Source organism: Neomonachus schauinslandi, chromosome 9, assembly GCF_002201575.2.
Source record: "Neomonachus schauinslandi chromosome 9, ASM220157v2, whole genome shotgun sequence".
NCBI lineage: Eukaryota > Metazoa > Chordata > Mammalia > Carnivora > Phocidae > Neomonachus > Neomonachus schauinslandi.
In genome coordinates, this window is record NC_058411.1 from 72,787,490 (window position 1) to 72,807,794 (window position 20,305).

Below are 20,305 nucleotides of genomic sequence, written 5' to 3' on the forward strand. Positions count from 1 at the left end.
ACTATACTTCAATAATAAACATTTTTTTTATAAAACCTTACCATCCAGGAGGAGAGATGAATGTAAAATTAACCATAGAGCTGTGAGTTTCCAATGCAATGTGGCAACTGAGCTGGCATTAAGCACCTGGAGGATGATTACTTGTTCAGAGTTGACAATTTGGAAAATACAGAAAAGCACAAGCAAAAAAAAAAAAAAAAAAAAACCCTAAAAAAAAAAAAAACACCAAATTTTCCCAAAAAAAAAAACACAATTAGTATTTTGGTTTTTTTTTTTTTTTTAAAATGCTTTTGGTTTTGCTTTTCAGGTTAGCTTAAAAAAAATACATGCATATGGCAAAAAAAAAAAATTTAGCAGTATAAAAAGGCATACCACTTAAAAAGGTAAAAGGTCCGCTCCCCAGAGGTACGTTGAAATAAATTTCTAGGTCCAAGATGGAGTCCCTCCTGCCAGGGGTCACGTCCCGGAAACCAAACTTTGGTGTTCATTTAAATTCTTCTTGACCAGAAACACTGTATCTTGTCAGCCAATCCCCAAAAGCCAAGTCAACGCTGGGCTCCCAAACGTACTTCCGTGCTCCTTGACCTTTGTAAATAAGGTCAGATATGCAACTCCAGGCCTGTTTTGATTTGCCGCGTCTAGCGTCTAATGCTCTGTAAAAGTCGCTGTTGCCCAAACGCCCTCTAGTAGAAGGCTCCATTGTTTGTGAGGCACTGTATTCTCCTAATCCGTGGATGGTTTTCCCTTGGGAAGAAAGGACATCAAGCTAGTTACAAAATTGTTTGTTTTGTCATTTGACAGGTAACAGACAGCTTCGTTGTGAATCTATCTGCAATTCAGAATTAATGCAAAACTAATGCATAAAACTGCATTCACATATACATTTACCCCTTAAAATGGATACAGATGTAATCACGTTAGCAGGTGTTCTGCATCTTCCTTTCCTTAACGGCACAAGGGAATCTCCCTCCTTAGAAGAGCTAGACCTATTTCTTACTGCGTTCAGAGCTGCTGCAATATAACCAGAGGGACTGGGCAGGTGGTGACCCCACCCAGTAGACAGTAGGTCATTTCGGGAGGCGGGGGGAGACAGAGGGGTAAGCCAATTTGGTTGGCATGTACGGTATCAGCAGGATGATTGGAGGCCAGAGGGTGGGCATGGTATTCCAGGCCAGCACTTTAGACTTCCTTTACTTCTTGTAGTGGAAAAGAATAAGTAAGTCAGTTGGTTTGGGTGAGATACGGTTTGTATGAAGGGCTTGACGGGCTGACAAGTGGATCCAGGAGGGAGCTGACATTTGAGTCTAGAACTGAGAAGGGATCTAGGGTCAGGAAAACTGTAGGGTTGGTTAGTTTTCTGCAGCCTGGTCTTCACTGCTCCCTCCCCTAAGAAAAGTCCTCTCTTTAGCTACATTCGGTGGAGGATTCACTAAAGGCATCACCTTTTTCCTAGGCCGGGTGCTACAGCAGATCCTTCGAGCCGGTACCTAACAAAATCCCTCAATCCTTTCCCCGTCCCCGGGCCGCGGGAATTCTGAGATCTGGGCGGGCCTTCTGCTAGGCGCTCTATGGAGCAGGGATAGGAGAATACAGCCGCCAATCAGACCTCCCAGATACCCGGATGCGAAGCGATGCGCGATACAAAGGCGCGTTACCACCCAGCGCTTCGTCAAGTACAGTGGCCAATAAGCACTTCTCAGGTGATAAATGACAGGAAAAATAGCCATTTACAAACTAGTTTCTCTCACGCATGTGGAAATTCTCCTGCATAGTCTAACCCACTACTGATTGTGATTGGGCAGAATTGTGAAGAGCGGTAGAACTGTCTAATTAGAAGCGGGAGCGAGAAAAGTCGCAGCCAATAGCACGATTCTCGGGAGCGGGGCGGGGGCTAGGCCTTCGCCTCGGCGGCAGAGGAGACTCGGGGGCCATTTTGTGAAGAGACGAGGACTGAGTGGTGTGGCCGCGTTGTCGACCTCGAGCAGCAGTTGGCTTCTCCACGTAGAACTCGGGAGTAGGAGATTCAGAATCGAATCTCTTCTCCCTTCCCCCTCCTGGTAAGTGGAGGGGGCAGAAGCAGGGCAGGCGCTGGGTTCCTCGGCGAGCGCGAGGGGGTGTGGGAGAGAAGACGAGGGAACCCTACCCTCGGTAGAGTAACCAGGCCTCCATTTATTTTCTTTACGTTGGGGCATTAGGTTTTATGCAAAGAGAGTTTTATAGGCCTCAGCCCTTGCGCAGATTTAACCTAGTGTCCTCTAGGCCACGATCGGCAGGGAAAACGTCCTTTTCCTTTTTCGCTCTTTTTCTGTGTTAACGGCTGCTTTCCTTTCATTTTCTACGACCATGAGGACTCCGAGAGAGATGAAAGGGAAGATCGAGATGCTCATTAATACAGTTGGAAGTTCACGTAGTGCTGATGCCTCCTGTTAAATTTAAAAATTGGGCGGGGGATGGGTAAGGGTTACCAAGTAGATACTGTACCGCGAGCCTCTCAATTCTGGAGCGTACCGCAGGGCGTAAGAGTTGTAAATATTTTAACAATAGATTTAATGTTTTACTGATCATTTTTTATTTTACACCTCTCTGAGCAACGGCGGACCTCGAAGTAGTTATTTTCAGTTCTATTTTTTTAATATTGTAATCTCATTTACATATTAACAGTAATAATTAAAGCTGGCTTACTTTTTATCTGCAGGTTACAAATCACTTGAAATATATAAGTTAGTGGAACTTTGCTTGAGGTAGGTACTACTATCTTTCTCAGACAGAAACAGAGGCACAAGAGTGTCGGTTGCCAGGGTCATAATAAATCAGTAGCGGAACTAAGGAATTTGACTCTACTAGGTTAGTCAAGTGGTTTTTACCTAGCTGTTGGAATAGTAGGTATTGATAGTACTGTATTTGAATTTTTTACGAGAACCTAATTACAGCAGTCACTAGCGGTAACTGGAAATTCCCAAACTGCACTTGGGAAAAATAATTACGAGAATTGGCAGTTATTAATTTAACATTCTAATACAAACTTAAAATTTGACTTTCAGGGTATTCTGGCATTGATTTTCCAAAATATCTATCTGAAAATATGTAGTTAACCATACTTTTTATTAAGAAAGTAGTATTGTGCCCACTATTTGCTAAGTCCTGAAATTTAGGAAAATTTTCGCTAGGTTTATAAAAATTACATAGGTGTTTCTAAGTAGTATCACATTCACTTATCCAAGAAATCGCCTTTTTTTTGGATACTTGGGGAAGGGGAAGATTTCTTTTTTCATAGTGTGTTCTCTCACAAAAACTGTTAGGCAAAGTTTAAACCAATACTGAAGGATAAAATCATCCCTTAGGAAACAGATAAAAGGTAAAAGTACTTTTATCCGGAATGGTGAATGGCGCTTAAAACTAAAGTTTGTGTCACTGCAGAAGTGTTAGAAATGAGATAAGGGCAGTGATTAGTTGATTTAACTCGTAAACATAATAAAAATATCGTTGGCAAATAGAAATGTAAGGAATTAATATTTAATAACAGTTGATAAAAATTGAAAATAATTGGGCACTTGCCTTGACCTCTTAGAAATACTGGGTTTCCTGGGATCAGCATGTACGAAGGAAACCGTTCCTTTGAGTTACTATCCATCTGGAAAGATTGGGCCCCAGAATTAATGTCTGAAACAATTTTAGAAGGGGTGTTCAGATAGGCTTTAATAGCATTTTCATGTGGCTAAAGAGGAAGGATTTAAGAAGGATGCCTAAGTTGCAGGTCTTCCGACCTTTTTGTGTTTCCCATGCTCGTTGCACTGGAATGCTTGGTGTTGGTTGCTATTCCTTCTGTGGAGAATTTAAACATTCCTTATATTTGTGATTAGGGCTTTAGTGGGTTTCACATAGCACGCATCTTCGTTTTGGTTGGAATTGCTGTAAGAACAAGCAAGGAATAAATCCAAAATCGTTAATTCTAATAAAAATTATATTAGGTAGTCATTATCTAAGATGTTAACTGGGGAGTGACAGTTGAAAGAATCTTGGCCTGAGAGAAGAGAACTGTATCCCCATCTCCCTTACCCCCCCCCGTTATTGTATTAGGCAAATCAAAAGTTATGGATTTCAGTTTTATACTTAGAAGAGGGCTTAGACATTTTACCTATTTTAATTTCTGATTTCTACTCAAGTCATTTGTCAGAAGGCTGAAGTGTATAAAGTTTTATTAAAAGCAGTTTTTATATATTAATATCTAAAAGTCTTGAAATAGCTTTATAATTGTCTTTGGAGATCATTATTTGCTCATATTTAATATGCATATTCATTCTGATTGGGGTCAGGGAAGATGATGGTTATTACCTATTAGATTTATTAGAGAATTGACGGGTGAGAACCACCACTATTTGATGTAGCATAAATGCAAGTGTTCTCTTAGATATTAGAAAGTTGGGGCTTATAGAGGGGAAAAAGGATTACCATAGGGTTTTTAAATTCTCTTGGTGCATTTACTATGGTAAGTCATGATCTTGGATTTACTTTATACCACTCTTAACTATGGGATAGGGGTTCCCCATTGAACCCTCATAGTGGTTCTTAAATGTGAACCAACATTAGAATCAGTAAGGGGAATAGTTAAAATAGATTGCTGGGCTCCACCACCAGTTTCTAATTAAGTCTGGTGTAGGCCTTGGTAATTTGCATTTCTAATAAGTGCCACTTGGTGCTGGTTGGCAACCCACACTTAGAGAATAGTGCTTTAGAAGAAGGGATCCAAACCTCCCAGAGGTATTACAAAGTGTAACTTAGGTACACTGTTAATTGCAAAGTATTATAATTAGGCACTAAAACTGGTCTTTTTTTTTTATGAGTTGGTAGCTCATCAATTTAACGTAACTTTTTGGAAGACCTCTTGATGACTTTCAGAAATGTAAATGTTTCTTTTCATCTTCTTGGTGAGCGTTTGTCTTGCGACACGTGCAAAGGCTTTATTTGTAGATGAGCCACAAAGTTAATTAACATACCCTGAAGATTTTGAGTACCGGGTTCAAGCTGTGACTTAAGAAAATTGAAAGTTTCACCATAACTGGACATCACAAACATTGCCGTAGAGATAATATTCAAATGTGTACGTTTTCTACAACTTTTTTTTTTATGGTTTGTATAATTTGTTTTGAAGATTTTATTTTTAAGTAATCCCTACACCCAACATGGGGCTCGAACCCACAACCCTGAGATTGAGTTCCACACTCTCGGAAAAATTTACAGTTAAAATTTTAGAGGTTTAGTACCTGTTCTGTTGCTGTAGTCATCCACACATAATTGACTCAAGGAACACTTTAATTTTAATTTTATTATTTTTTTAAGTTTTTTTGAGAGGGAGTGGGAGAGGATTCTTAAGCAGGCTCCAGGGCCAGTGCAGGGCTCAAGCTCACAACCCTGAGATCATGACCTGAGCTGAAATCAAGAGTCAGATGCCTAACCAACTAAGCCACCCAGGCTGCCCTGACCTTTTTTTTCCCCCCCCCCTGCTTTTTGAAGTAAGCTCTACACCGAACGTGGGGCTTGAACTCATGGCTCTGAGATCAAGAGCCACATGCTCTACCAGCTGAGCCAGCCAGGTCCCCCTAGTTTACTGACATTTGTAAAGGAGAATAAGGCCATTTGGCTGAATATTAAAATAAGAGGGCGGTGATTTCCTTATTTTCTCAAAAAACCTACAGCCTAATTGAAAATCTTGTAGCTGATGAAACAGCCAATTTGTCATGCATGTTATTTTTTAGTGTGGTGGTCTGTGTCAGATTCTTAAAATTCATATCTTGAAATTAGCTCTGTATACTAGCTTATAAACGGTGAGACCACAGAAACAAATCCATTAAGGACCATAATTTTCACTTTATGACATTATTCAGTAACTCTAGTAAACTTTTCTCCTTCATTTGTGGTTTTTCATTCTGTCACTGGAATGATGAGCTCCTTATTTATTAATTTTTATGATGTGCTCCTTAAGTAAACATCTTTTCCCCCTATAGAACCTATCAGGTCTTGTAGTCTCATCACTTTACAGGTTTTGAGAATAGATGTCATCTCTAGTGTGTATCTTCATGGTAGACCATTCCCCTTCATAATCTTGATACTTGATACTTGCTCACTTCTTCATCTCTGTTGGCCTGGTTTTTCTATAATTTCTTTGTCCAAACTGCTGATTATCAAATGAATGTTTGAATGTAGATTTTTGTTTTTAAGACCCTTGTGGGAATATAGGCATATATTTAGTAAATTTTTGTCACCTACTGATAACTGAATTGTGAAGACAGTCACTGGTAGAGGTGATGGTTCTATAGAGGCTCTTCCCTTCCCAGTGTAATGTTATGCTTTACCAAAATGTGTTACATGCAATGGACAGATGTTTCTGTCTTGGGGGTTTAGGGCACAACATTTCTGAGGAACTCTGACTCAATCTGTCCCTTCTCCTTTCACAGGGCAGCAAGGCGAACCCCATCCCTACTCACTGGAGCTCAGCTTTGATTTTTAACCTCCCTTCCCCACCCTTCCAGAACACACACATTCCCATTCCAAAATTGATTTTATAAAGAGATTTTAAACATAATGATGCAACTTGGTGTGCACTACGGCAAATTTACAGGTGTTTTTTTTTCAATTGTTTCCAAAAACGGGACTTGGATTTAAGATGTAATTTTTAAAATTTCTATTCTATTTTTTCTGCAGCAGTTGGGTTAGAGGAGGAGGAGCCTTTTAGCCTCTCATAAACTGACCTCTCTACTTCCTCGTGTATTTTTAAGATTGATTGATGATGTGGAAAGGGCTTTGCTTGTCTGCTACTGAGAACTTTACCCTTGCGGTTTTTGTGGAAACTGCTTTTGGAAAAAGAAAAGAAATGAACTTTACTGACTTGACATTTTTGCACCTCCCGTTTTTCTAATCTGGGCTATTTTTATTTTTGTTTTTTTACAGTGAGATTTTTTTGATCTTCAGCTACAGTAAGTTATTCCAATTTTTTTTTTTACATTTTTCCTGACTTTCCGCTGATTTCCTTTTTATTGTTGTTACTAGTTACTATTATTATTTATTATTATTATACTTAATGATGGTGATGATGATGATGATAATGACACTGATGATTTTTAATCGGATTAAAATCGAGTTTTTCTGAATGTTCATAAGAATTTCTCCGGCCTCCTGATTGACTTTGGAGTTTTGCATCTTGGGAGAGAAGGTGAAGGCATTAGCATTTTTAAGTGGATTGATCACATAAACCTTTTCTCTCCCAACCCCACCCTTGCCCTCATCCCCTTCCCCAGGCTCGAAAGAATTTTACTGGCTGTTAAGTCTGTGACCTTATTTTTCCTGATCTTTAACTTAACTGTTTAAGAGCATCTCTGGACGTCTGTATTTTTTATTTTTTATTTTTGTTTTTTTTATTTTTAATCTTTCATTTGTTAAAATTTTTAAACTGTGCTGCAATAAAATGTGTGTGGTACTACTTAACACCTATGATGGTGATGGCATTTTCCCAGAAAGCCATTTTCCTCCTGTTTCCCTTGAAATCCCATCCTGCTTTTCCTGTACACTACTACCCCTCACAAACCACAAGCTGCAGCAACATGGATGCCCAGCCTGGAACAGCAGCAGCCAGGATGACCTGGAGCCAGGGGGGCCTTCGGAACAGATGCACACCCTTCCTGGGTGATGGTAAGAGGTGTGAGGTCCACTTGGTTTCATTGCAAAGACTAGGAAATACACCCATTTAAGTCTAGTTGATACAGTGTAGGTGATAGCTTCTGGTAATGTTTGGGTTAAGATTTTTGTGTATCGAGATGTTTCCCAAAGGATGCCAGCTCAGTTTTTTATAAGCTAGTGGGATTATGAGGTTGTAACTAACTTGGGCTGACTGAGAATTTTTGATAATTGGAAAGAGCAGCTGAAGTTTACATATACTTCAGAATGAAAATGGTTTGTTTTAAATAGCAACAAGACAAGGACATATTAGATGGGTTTATTCTTAGATTATTGCAAATTAGTAAAAATTTTCTGTCATTCAGAGTAATCTTCCTTGGGTTTGTAACAGTAGTTTTTGATTGTACTCCAGTTAGACTATTCTTACTGAAATTTAACATGAATCAAATCACAAGAAACATGCTGTAATATTAAATGCTATCTTACTGGGAGGTTTTTTTTTTGTTTGTTTTAAAGGATAGGTAGATTTTTAATCTCAGAAAGCAGTGAAATCTCTTTAACCTGTATCCAAATCAGGAAAGGTGTAGAGTTGCCCTCTTTTTCAGTGGTGACTTGTGACCCAGCAAATGTTGGGGAATCTAATGTGTTCCCAATAGTAATAGGAAGGAATGAGTACCTAAAGAATTAAGAATTTTAGCAACCTGTAGTATTTAAAAGATTTATTCAATTTAGAAGTATTTAAAAGATTTATTCATTTAGTAGGGGCAGAGGGAGAGAGAGTCCTAAGCAGACTCCACACTGAGTGTAGGTCTTGATCCCACAACCTGAGCCAAAACCAAGAGTTTGATGCCCAACCAACTGTTCCACTCCGGCACCCCACAGCTTATAGTATTTTACTGACTACAGTGGAATATTTTGATAACTCGCTCTAGAGTTGCTGTAGATTTTGAGCTGAAGGAAAAAAATGATTTTTTAAAGGCCTATTCAATGCTGTGTGTTACTAGGATAAATCACATACTACTTCCTTATTTGTACCAAATGAATAAAATAACACTGAAGGCATCCTCAAAGGAAAACCGAATGGGAGAAGGTTATATAAAATGTCCTGAGGTTATCTGGAAGAGGAATGGAAAATTTTCTTTTCTAGGTCCAAGTATTATTGATGTCCTCTGTTACATGAAAGCTATTTTTACCTGTTAACTCATCTGTCATTGTGTGGCTGCTGTTCACTATCGGTCCGTCCTTGTTAATTTTACAAATTCTTGTGGGTCATGTTCTGATTTGGGGAGACACAAAAAGGTATGGTAGTTTTTCAGGGACTTGGAACCTTGTGAGGGAGACAGATGAATGAGACAATGTCGTCATGTGATCAGAGGTAAACATAGAACCTATAGAAGCATGTAAAAATGAGTACCTGATTGACTCTTAAAAGGGCAGGAAATGCTTCTAAGAGAAAGGGAACTGAATTGAACCTTAGAATTAAGGCCAGGTTATAAAAATTTTAATGCCATGCTAAGGAGTTTGTATTTTATCCAAAAACTATTGATGAGCTATTGAAAGGTTCTAAACCAGGGATTGAGATCAGATTTTCATTTTGGAAATGTCATTCTGATGGTGTGGAAATGGCTTGGAGGAGGTAGGTGATAAGGAAGATGGTAAAATACACAGAAAAATAATGAGCTGGCCTGGTCAAAAGCAATGGTATTGGGACTAGAGAGGAACTGATAAATTTAGGAGGATTTGATGGTTACTGTGATAATGAGGAGCAAGGGATTCAGTGTGACTCCCAGGATAGATGAAGGGAGCAGATTAGGGTAAGAATAGGAGAGAGCAATTTAAACAATTGGTTTTTTGAGGCGCACGTGGAACATTCAAGTAGAGATGCTTATGCATTAGACGTTTGAGTGCTTATTCTGAAAATCACCAGTAGGGTGGGGCATAGGGATGAAGAAAACCTACTGTCCCCTGTCCTCTCTTGGACAGATCATTGAGGGGAGAAATTGAGTGACAAAGAGCACTATATCTAGAAGGAAAGAACAGAGTAAGATTATAGAAAGGGAACCAAATTTAGAATATGGAGGTGGTAGGGTGCTTCCAGTGAAGTGACCTTGAATTGATGGTGAAATTAAGATCTAGAAGTGGGTTATCCTATCTGAAAGCACAGGTAATGGAGGGAAATCTTGACTTCCGAGCAAAAAATACTACTGGAGAATAGTCACCAAGAATGCATAGAATAAGAGACAAAGTTGGAAAGATAAACAATTAGCAAGCATGGTATACAGGTCTTTGTAGGATCCTTATTTAATATCTAGGTTGTCTTGGGAACAAAGGGAATCTTTTGAAGGACCTTGGAGGATGCTGAGATCCTATTAACTTTGGAATTTCCTTCTGGCTATTGTCTGGGGAATGTTAGTAATGAGGACAGAGTTCAAGGAGGACAATATATTAGACCTATCAGAGTAGGTCACTATCTTCTAATCTTTTAGAAAAAAGTAGTAATCCTAGGCCTGGGGATACTTGCCCAGTTGTTTCAAATGAGTTTTTTGTGTGTGTATTAATGAGCAGATGTAATTAGTTTGAAGAGGACAGGTTGATCAGACTCTAGGAAACTACTGATCACTTCTCTGAGAGGAAAAATGAAGTAGACCCTCAATTTTTTCCTTTTGGAAGTAATAATCTGGACACCTTATTGTGAATATGTCTGTCATTGTTAATGTTCTTACAGCTTTTTTAATCATCATAAACTTTGTGTATTATCATTAGAATTTTGGAGATGAGAATATGGAAACACAATTTTAAGAATTTCCTCACAGTTAGACATACCTAATAAATGGTGACACATGGATTCAACCCAGGCCATTAAGCCTACAGATTTCAACTCTTAATCATACTAGATTGTTCTTTATTTGACATAATGAAGTATTTTCGAAAAATCTTCAGTTGGGCTACAGTTACCCCTCCCCCCCCCAAAAAAGAAACTGCTTCGGACTTCTATTTTTAAAGAGTTTCCAACTAAATATCATCAATATATTTTTTTTTTTAAACCCATAAGCATTATTTTTTTTTTAAAGATTTTATTTATTTATTTGAGAGAGAGAGAATGAGAGACAGAGAGCATGAGAGGGAGGAGGGTCAGAGGGAGAAGCAGACTCCCTGCCGAGCAGGGAGCCCGACGCGGGACTCGATCCCGGGACTCCAGGATCATGACCTGAGCCAAAGGCAGTCGCTTAACCAACTGAGCCACCCAGGCGCCCCTATCATCAATATATTTAGCTTAATTCTTTTTTTTAAGATTTTGTTTGTTTATTTGACAAAGACACAGAGAGGGAACACAAGCAGGGGGAGTGAGAGGGAGAAGTAGGCCTCCCGCGGACCAGGGAGCCTGATGCAGGCCTCGATCCCAGGACCCCGGGATCATGACCCTAGTGGAAGGCAGATGCTTAACGACTGAGCCACCCAGGCGCCCCTTGTTGTTTCTTCTTATCTATCACTTTATTTTTTTAAAAGATTTTATTTATTTGAGAGAGAGAATGAGAGCACATGAGAGGGGCAAGGGTCAGAGGGAGAAGCAGACTCCCCGCTGAGCAGGGAGCCCGATGCGGGACTTGATCCTCGATCCTCGATCCCGGGACTTCAGGATCATGACCTGAGCCAAAGGCAGTCGCCTAACCGACTGAGCCACCCAGGCGCCCTGTTCTTATCACTTTAAATGACACGATGAAGAGTTCAAGGTAATAACTTAGAGGTAGCTTTGTGGTATAATTTCATAAAATGTTTGGATGTGACCATATTTCAGGGAACTAAACACACTTTAAAAGTGAGTTTTAGTTGAAGAAATAAATAATTGCATTTGTGGTTTTAAAAAAATACACATCCCAGAGTGGTGTATTGCCAAATCCAGCAGTGGTCTTGTAGTCCTCATCACACTTGACCAGTTGGTGTGATTTAACCAGTTGGGCCACTTTCCTCCTTGAGGAAAGTTTTAGGTTTTTGTTCTGTATCTGGCTTTTCTTCAGCTCTGTTGGAGTACTCTGTGTTCATTCCTTCCACTTCTCTTTTTTACATTCCCTGGGTCATTTCATTCAATCAGATGATTTTCTATACCATCTATAAGCTAATGAGATTCCCACGCTTGCATCACCAGCCTGGACTTTCTCAAATGACATGCCAGTATGTCTAGTTACCTAGCTGACGACTCCTTGAATGTTAACTATTACCAATTTAAAAGTCCCAAACTGGGCTCCTGCTAGTCTCAAACCAGTGTTTCCCGTTTTGGTTAATGCCTGTTTTGGTTGCTGCTTGAAAATCAATAGCTTCCTATTTTCAATGTTAAAATTTAAAAATTCACTGTGATTTAATACCCTACAATGATGTTGTGCTCCTCCTCCCTTAATAATACACTTAGTATATTCTGCTCTAGCCGCATTGCCTCCTTATTGAGTCTTGAATGCTAGATGGTCCTATCTCAACCTTTTCTTGGAATTTTCTTCCTTGAGACATTCCTAAGATTACTTGGTTGCTCATTTCATTTAGGTTCTTATCTCAAAGGTCATGGCCTCACTGATGGCTTCCTTCACTTAGCCCTTCAAGTTTCCCCCTCCCTACTGGATACTCTAGCACATTGCACCATCGCACATATTACAGAAGTTTATTATCTATGTAAAGGTATAGGGAAATATCTTGAACGATACAGGTATAACAACATTGTTAGCGTTGGAAGGAAACTTGCTGTGTGCTTGAAGAGTAATATAACGAGCAACACGGTATTCTCATTTAAGTAAGACAAAACTTAGTAGATCTGCTTCAATTTTTCTGTGGCTGGGTGTAAATGGCTACAGCCTATGTACTAGGGGTTTAGTAAGCAGTTTTATAGTTGAAAAACAGCTTTAAAACAGGTCTGGCTGTGGTGGAATGGATCAAGTTTTCATTTGAGAGCATAGGCTATTGTGTTTCCTGTGATAGGGCTGCAGGCAATTTGGAAGAACTTCATTTTTTTTTAAAGTTACTCTCGTGAGTATGCATATAGGCTTTTCAAAACATACACATTCAAGTACAGAAAAATTTTTTATTTAATGTGAACATAATATTAACATAAAATTAGTAGAAATCTGAAAATTTAAATAGCTACATACATAGCATCCTTCTATAATATTTTACTTAAATAGAACTCTGTCTTGGGCCTTTAATGTTTTCCCATTTTTCCCTTGTATACATAATTGAACAGTCTGACAAAATTTTGTAAATACCCTTAAGTATTTTATTTCTGGATCTGTGTATGCATAAATTTGGTGCTATTTTCATTTTTGTGGAAAACTTCCGAGAGGAGTATAATCTCCCTGAACTTGTCCAGCTTTAACAGTCCTTGGGTAATCTTGTTTCATCTATACCTGCATCTACCCTCTCTGCTTCATGTTATTTTGAAGTAAATCCTTTATATATTTTATCTGTAGATATTTCAGTATCCTATTTCTGAAAGGTAAGGACTTAAAAATACAGTCATTGTCACACAATTATTTAAGACCCTAAAATACTGTGGGGACTGAGAAAGGCATTTCCCAATTGTGTTTTATTTTTGTGGGAGTATTAACAAGGATGATTGATTTTTGCTTACATGTTGTTTTTTGCTTAGTCCTTGCTGGACTTTGAGAAGTTCTTTTCTTAGAGATAAGTTTTGTTTGTTTTTTTAAGTTGAGAGAATCTTGGCATTTTGTTCTCATTGGTGATAAAATTGAGGTCAGGGTAACAAAAGATGGGATTCCTCTCTATATTTTACTGTTAATTTGCAGATTTAGGTATAATACTATGTTCTAGCTGTTTAGGTCTGAGTAATGGAGAATGTTGTAAATTTAAGTTGGATTTCCTTATTAAAAATAATTTCTTTACACAAAATAATTTTCCTCTACTGGTCAGAGATCTTTTATTTACAATTCAGAAATCTAAAAATTTATGGGAAATTTTTTCAATAGTTTGACAGTTTGGTGACAGCCTGACTTCAGTTGACAGGAAATCATTTATAGTCTGTTAAATTAAGTGACTATGATTATGCATATGATTGCAGAAATACTAATATATTTGATTTGACAGCTGTGTGCTTCCCCAGATCCCAGTGGGGATCTGGGGAAGCACAGTATTGGTAAATTCTGTGGAAAACGCTGATTTTCCAAACATGTCCCCATGATAGACTTTTTTAAAGATAAAAGTATATTTTGTTGGAATTCAATGAAAGATAATTTAAAGATAAATAAAAATTGAATCTACTGTCAGTAAGTATTGTTGACCCTTGCTATTCAGAATATGGTCTGTGCTCCAGCAGCAGCAGCATCACCGTCGTCATCATCATCATCATCATCATCATCATCATCTGGAAGCTTCATAGAAATACACAATTTCATGCTCTGTCCTAGAACTGTGATGGGTAAAAAGAAACTGGTATAGACCACTTGCACTCCTTTTTGTTGCTTGCTTGTGATTTAGAAATTTTGATGGGCTTTCTGGCAAGGGTTTTCGGTGTTTGGGGGGAAAGTTGAGGATCATGGTATGGCTCCATTTTATGTAAATTTGAAATAATGCAATGTAAAAACGGTTTTATGCGTAAGATTTGAACTAATGACTCTCACCAAATTGCAAATAGGATTAAGAATCAAGTAATTTCGGGGCGCCTGGGTGGCTCAGTTGGTTAAGCGACTGCCTTCGGCTCAGGTCATGATCCTGGAGTCCCAGGATCGAGTCCCGCATCGGGCTCCCTGCTCCCCGGGCGCCCTCCTCTCCCCCTCCCTCTCTCTCTCTCTCTCTCTCTCTCTCTCTCTCTCTCTCTCTCTCTCTCTCTCCCTCTCTCTCCCCCTCCCCCTCCCTCCCTCCCTCCCTCCCTCCCCCCCCTCTGTCTCTCATGAATAAATAAATAAAATTTTTAAAAAAAATCAAGTAATTTCAAATAGGCAGACTGGGTAAATGGTGATAACACTTAAGCTAGTAATCGAAAAGAATGCCATCCTGAAATAGATGGATTTTGAATTATTAGAGCTTTTAGGCAAATCATACATCTGGTATAGTGTGACCACTCTATAATTACTTTTTGGTGGTATATGATAGCTGAAGAGAGTAATATTTTAAAAACATAATTTTGCAGGTCAGTGTAGATCTGATTATAATACTTGTGAACATAATTTTCCGTTTCCCCAACATTTTAAAGAAAATATTCAAACATACAAATAACAATGTAATTTTCTTTTTTTTTTTTTTAAGATTTTATTTATTTATTTGAGAGAGAGAGAATGAGAGAGAGCACATGAGAGGGGGGAGGGTCAGAGGGAGAAGCAGGCTCCCTGCCGAGCAGGGAGCCCGATGTGGGACTCGATCCCAGGACTCCAGGATCATGACCTGAGCCGAAGGCAGTCACTTAACCAACTGAGCCACCCAGGCGCCCACAATGTAATTTTCTATATACCTTCCACCTAGATTGCCATGGTTCCATTTTCTTTCAGTGTCATTTGCTAAACCATTTAAAGGAAATTCCTGATTTAAGACAGACCCCTAAAATTTAAAGCATGAATCTCAAGTATAAAGATAGCGTTCTAACCAGGGGTTTATACAAATTAAACCGTGTATTCTCATTCAAAAAATTTTAGTGTTATACTGGAAATAATAAGGCCTTCCTGTATTTTTTTACTTACTTTTATATATTGCATATGTTCTTGATGTTTTAGTTCCCAGTCGAAATTTATTGACTTCACTGAAGTCATTTTGAAATGTTGATCTTAATTCTTTCCCTGTTAATAGCATTCTTTTACATTTTTTTTAAATATTTTTTTTGAGAGTGAGCGAGAACACAAGTGGGGGGAGGGGCAGAGGGAGAGAGAAAAGCAGACTCCTCACGGAGCAGGGAGCTTGAGGTGGGGCGCCATCCTGGGACTCCCAAGATCATGACCTGAGCCTAAGGCAGCCGCTTAACCAACTGAGCCACCCAAGTGCCCCTTAAATATTTCTAATGCTTGATACTTGTAGATTTGGGAACCTCTTTTTTTCGAATGGCTTAAAATGTTCCCAAAGTAAATAGATGTTTGTCAAGGGGAGTTTTGCTATAGAGAAGCTGCTCTGGTTAAGAATATGATAGGCTGGGGCGGCTGGGTGGCTCAGTCATTGGGCATCTGCCTTTGGCTCGGGTCATGGCCCTGGGGTCCTGGGATCCAGCCCTATGTCAGGCTCCCTGTTCTGTTGGAAGCCTGCTTCTCTCTCTGCCACCCCCCCCCCCCCCTCTTTTTCCCCCCCCCCTCTTTTCCCTTTAAAAAAAAATTTTTAAAAATATTATGGCTTCTGAAATGCTGGGGTTTTCTTTTCTCTTTTTTTTTTTTTAAAGATTTTTTGAGCGAGCACAAGCAGAGGGAGGTGCAGAGGGAGAGGGAGCCCGGTGCGATGGAGAGCTGATCCCAGGACTCTGGGGTCATGACCTGAGCCAAAGGGGGGCACTTAACCATCTGAGCCACCCAGGCGTGCGCCCCCCATTTTGTTTTTTATTTAAAAAAATTTTTTTTTTAATTTTTAGGTAATCTCTGCACACAGTGTGGGGCTCGAACCCACAACCCCAAGATCAAGGGTCACATGCTCTATCAACCCAGGCAGCCAGGGCTCCCCTCTCCCCTCTTTTAAGTCTCATGTAATACTCTGAAGCAGACGAATACCGTTTAGTAATGGCACAGTTGATTATGAAGGTTGAGACTAGAGAGAAGTGTCTGTATTTGGTGGGACTACCAATGAGAGACCCCCAATTTATGAAACAATATCCAGTGAAAACTTTGGTATAGAGATGACCATTTTCTTGATTTTATATAGTTGTTTTTGTTGTTTTTTTTAAGATTTTATTTATTTATTTGACAGAGACACAGCGAGAGAGGGAACACAAGCAGGGGGAGTGGCAGAAGGAGAAGCAGGCTTCCCGCGGAGCAGGGAGCTCAATGTGGGGCTTGATCCCAGGACCCTGGGATCATGACCTGAGCCGAAGGCAGACGCTTAATGACCAAGCCACCCAGGCGCCCCGATTTTATATAGTTTTGAATTGCTCTTGTGGAAGGGAAGCACTCAATCTTTACAACCTCTGTTTAGAGGGTTATAGAAATCTTCACTGATTCTAGGCCAAGCTGTGTATCACAATCATTAAATCTCAAGGTAGCATTAAGCTGTCTTTGCAAAATGAAAAAATTATGAAAGCAGTGTGGTTGTTGAGGAAAAAGTACTTTACTACTACGTCCTGAGATGTCTTACTTAATGATTTAGATAACTTGTACAGTTGACTCTTAACACGGGTTTGAACTGTATGAGTCCTCTTTTGTGGGATTTTAAAAATATATAGTACTGTATGTATATTTTCCTTAAGATTTTAATAATTTTTGTCTTAATTGCAAGAATGCAGTATATAATACATACACAAAATATGTGTTAATTTACTGGTAAGGCCTTCCGGTCAACAGTTTCTGGGGAGTCAAGTTACATGGGGGTTTATTTTTGACTGCACACTGGGGAGGTTGGTGCCCCTAGCTCCCTGTGTTGTTCAGGGGTCAGCTGTATGCTCCTTACCATCTTGAACATCTCTCAGTGTCAATACATTGTCATTTTTATTTATTTTTTTAAAGATTTTCTTTATTTGAGAGAGAGACAGCGAGAGAGGGAACACAAGCAGGGGGAGTGGGAGAGGGAGAAGCAGACTCCCCATGGAGCAGGGAACCCGATGTGGGGCTCGATCCCAGGACCCTGAGATCAAGACCTGAGCCGAAGGCAGACGCTTAACGACTGAGCCACCCAGGTGCCCCAGTACGGTGTCATTTTTAAATAATTGTTGCTGCTTGTATTCAGTTGGATTGATGCACTGAAGTTCATTTAGCCAGTCCCATATTATCATACACTTACTTTCTAAATGTCGACATACTTGTTTCCTTAAAATGAGTTCTCAAAAATGAGATTATAATAGAGTCAAAGAATATTCACAGCGTTAAGGCTTTCGATAAAAGTCCAATTGTCCTATAAAAATAAGGTACCAATTCATAGAAATAATACATTAAAATGACTTTTAAAAATGTTTTTCCAGGGGCACCTGGGTGGCTCAGTCATTAAGTGTCTGCCTTCGGCTCAGGTCATGATCCCAGGGTCCTGGGATCGAGCCCCGTATCGGGCTCCCTGCTCTGTGGGAAGCCTGCTTCTCCCTCTCCCACTCCCCCTGCTTGTGTTCCCTCTCTCACTGTCTCTCTCTCTCTGTAAAATAAATAAAATCTTAAAAAAAAAAAAAAATGTTTTTCCACACTTCATCTAAAACTAATGATGTAATGTATGGGGATTAACATAAGAAAAAAAAAGGGAAAAAAAAATAAAACATCCTTGTTTTCAAAGAAAAAAAAATGTTTTTCCTTGTTTGGGAAGTGAAGTATGATAATTGGTTTAATTCCTGTTATAGTGATGTTGAATTTTTTTAAAAATCTCCATGGACCTTTAGTATTATTTGCTAATAACCTGTGTGCATCCTTGCCCCATTTTTTTGTTGGTATTTGCCAATAATAGTAAATGATGTAGTAATAGTAACAGCTGCAGCAGCAATACTTGCTATATGCCAGGGACCATGTACTTGATTTATGCCTCATATCTCACCTGGGAGACTAATACTGTCAATGATATTCATTTTACAGTTGAATCTGGTTTTTGAAGGAATTGGCTTCCCAAAGGGTAGTGTACACTTTTCAGAGGGGTTGAGTTCAAAATTGAAACAAGTCTGTCTCATCCTAAAGTCTCAGACCTCTTAATCATTAGGTTGTATTAATATTTTCATGCATTTTTGTATACATTACTAAGAACTTGAATTGTGAACAAATGTGTATTGCAGACATTGGGGTTTTTTTTAGTTTTTTTGTATTTTAGTGTGGGGATGTGTTGAATTTTTATGTTTAGAAAGTTCTCTTTAGTCACTATTTTAAGCGAAGTTGGTCATGGTGGATATGGCTTGAATTTGTGGGGATAGGTATTTTTTTATCTTCCTTTGTGGTTTAAAATTGTTTTTTTAAATAGGCTTTACCTAAATTTTGTTCTGCAATTTTTTGAGTTATTAACCCATGTCCTGCTCAAAACTAAACCAGGGTAGGACTTTTCAGTATACAGAAAATATGCGAAAAGACAGTTGGGACTGACTTTGTTCGTTGTCATTGTTTTAAAACTAGTATATAACATGAAAAAAAAATTTTGTTATTGAAGGAAAATTGTGTTGATATTAAACTTTTTTAAAATGATAAGGGTAAGACTCCTCAGTATGGTGAACAAATCAGTGAAGAATATATAATTGTAAGAGATTGTTAATACTTAACAAAATCAAAATCTGAAACTTTCTTCATGCTGGAACTAGGGGCAGTGAACTATATGTAGGAGGATGAAATGGTATTTGAAATGTAAAGCTCGGGTGCCTGGGTGGCTCAGATGGTTAAGCGTCTGCCTTGGCTCAGGTCATGATCCCAGGGTCCTGGGATCGAGTCCCGCATCGGGCTTCCCGCTCCTTGGGAGCCTGCTTCTCCCTCTGTTTCTGTCTCTCATGAATAAATAAATAAAATCTTTAAAAGAAAAGAAAAGAAATGTAAAGCTCTATACTAGATGTAAAGAAACCCAACAAAGTAGTTGTCCCAATACAGGAAGTTAGCGTTATATTAATAAATGTGGAAGAATTAGGGGTTTACTTAGTGAACTCTGCATGTGTTGACAATGCAAAAGTTACCAGAAACAGTAGCATCGGAGAGCATCCAGGGTGTGTTCCATTCATTGTTTTTTCTTTACGATTTTATTCATTTATTTGACAGACAGCGAGAGAGGGAACACAAGCAGTGGGAGAGGGAGAAGCAGGCTTCCTGCTGAACAGGGAGCCTGATGTGGGGCTTGATCCCAGGATCCTGGGATCATGACCTGAGCTGAAGGCAGATGCTAAACGACTGAGCCACCCAGGCGCCCAATGTGTTCCATTCTTGAAAGAGCAACCAAATTTGGATTGTTACTGTGTTCAAAGGGACATTGACAGATTAAATTGTATTTGTTACAAGGCACCATTTTTTATTTTCGTAGAAGATGGTGAGGATAGGGAACAGTTTGAATAAGATGATTTACGTTAAAGAAAAAAAATTTAATGCTAATGAATGGACACTAAAGGAAGGATGGAACTAAAGGAAGAAATTAGTTAAAAGCCAATTAAGTTTTAGAATTGAATATCATATTGTGAATTCCTTGACTTTGGTGGCAGTTCTCAGGAGGTTAGATTATTAGTGAGCAAGGATGTTGTAAGGGGATTCTAACATCCTCTGAAGATCTGTGGGGCAGTTGAACTACATGATTTAGTTTTTTCCTCTTTGAGATTCTGGGAATATTGCAGAGGGGCAGTTGAACTACATGATTTAGTTTTTCCTCTTTGAGATTCTGGGAATATTGAAGACCTTCATTTTAAAATTTTTCATAATATGTTTATACTTTGACAGGAACAATCTTTTATAATAAAAATGCTTATTAAGGAAGACTTGAAGGAAATATGTATATAAAACAAAATATATTTTTTTAACCACTTAATATTTTGGTGTTTGGGTTCATCTCTTTCTTACAGCTATAGGTGTACCTATATACCTGTATTTTC

The 20,305-nt window shown here is 38.9% G+C and overlaps 1 protein-coding gene across 9 annotated transcripts in view; it reads left to right on the forward strand.

Annotated features, from left to right (window-relative positions):
- The first annotated feature begins 1,915 nt into the window (after positions 1 to 1,915).
- Positions 1,916 to 20,305, forward strand: part of HNRNPC (heterogeneous nuclear ribonucleoprotein C) — a 55,137-nt gene continuing 36,747 nt past the window's right edge. For 4 of the 9 annotated variants that reach the window (XM_021695313.1, XM_021695318.1, XM_021695320.1 and 1 more), the window contains exons 1-2: positions 1,929 to 2,057; positions 6,453 to 6,971. The gene's annotated coding sequence lies outside the window, so the exon portion shown is untranslated. Of the gene's footprint in view, positions 2,058 to 6,452; positions 6,972 to 7,508; positions 7,684 to 20,305 lie in introns of all 9 variants that reach the window. The other 5 variants (XM_021695314.2, XM_021695321.1, XM_021695319.1 and 2 more) reach the window with 3 other exon arrangements.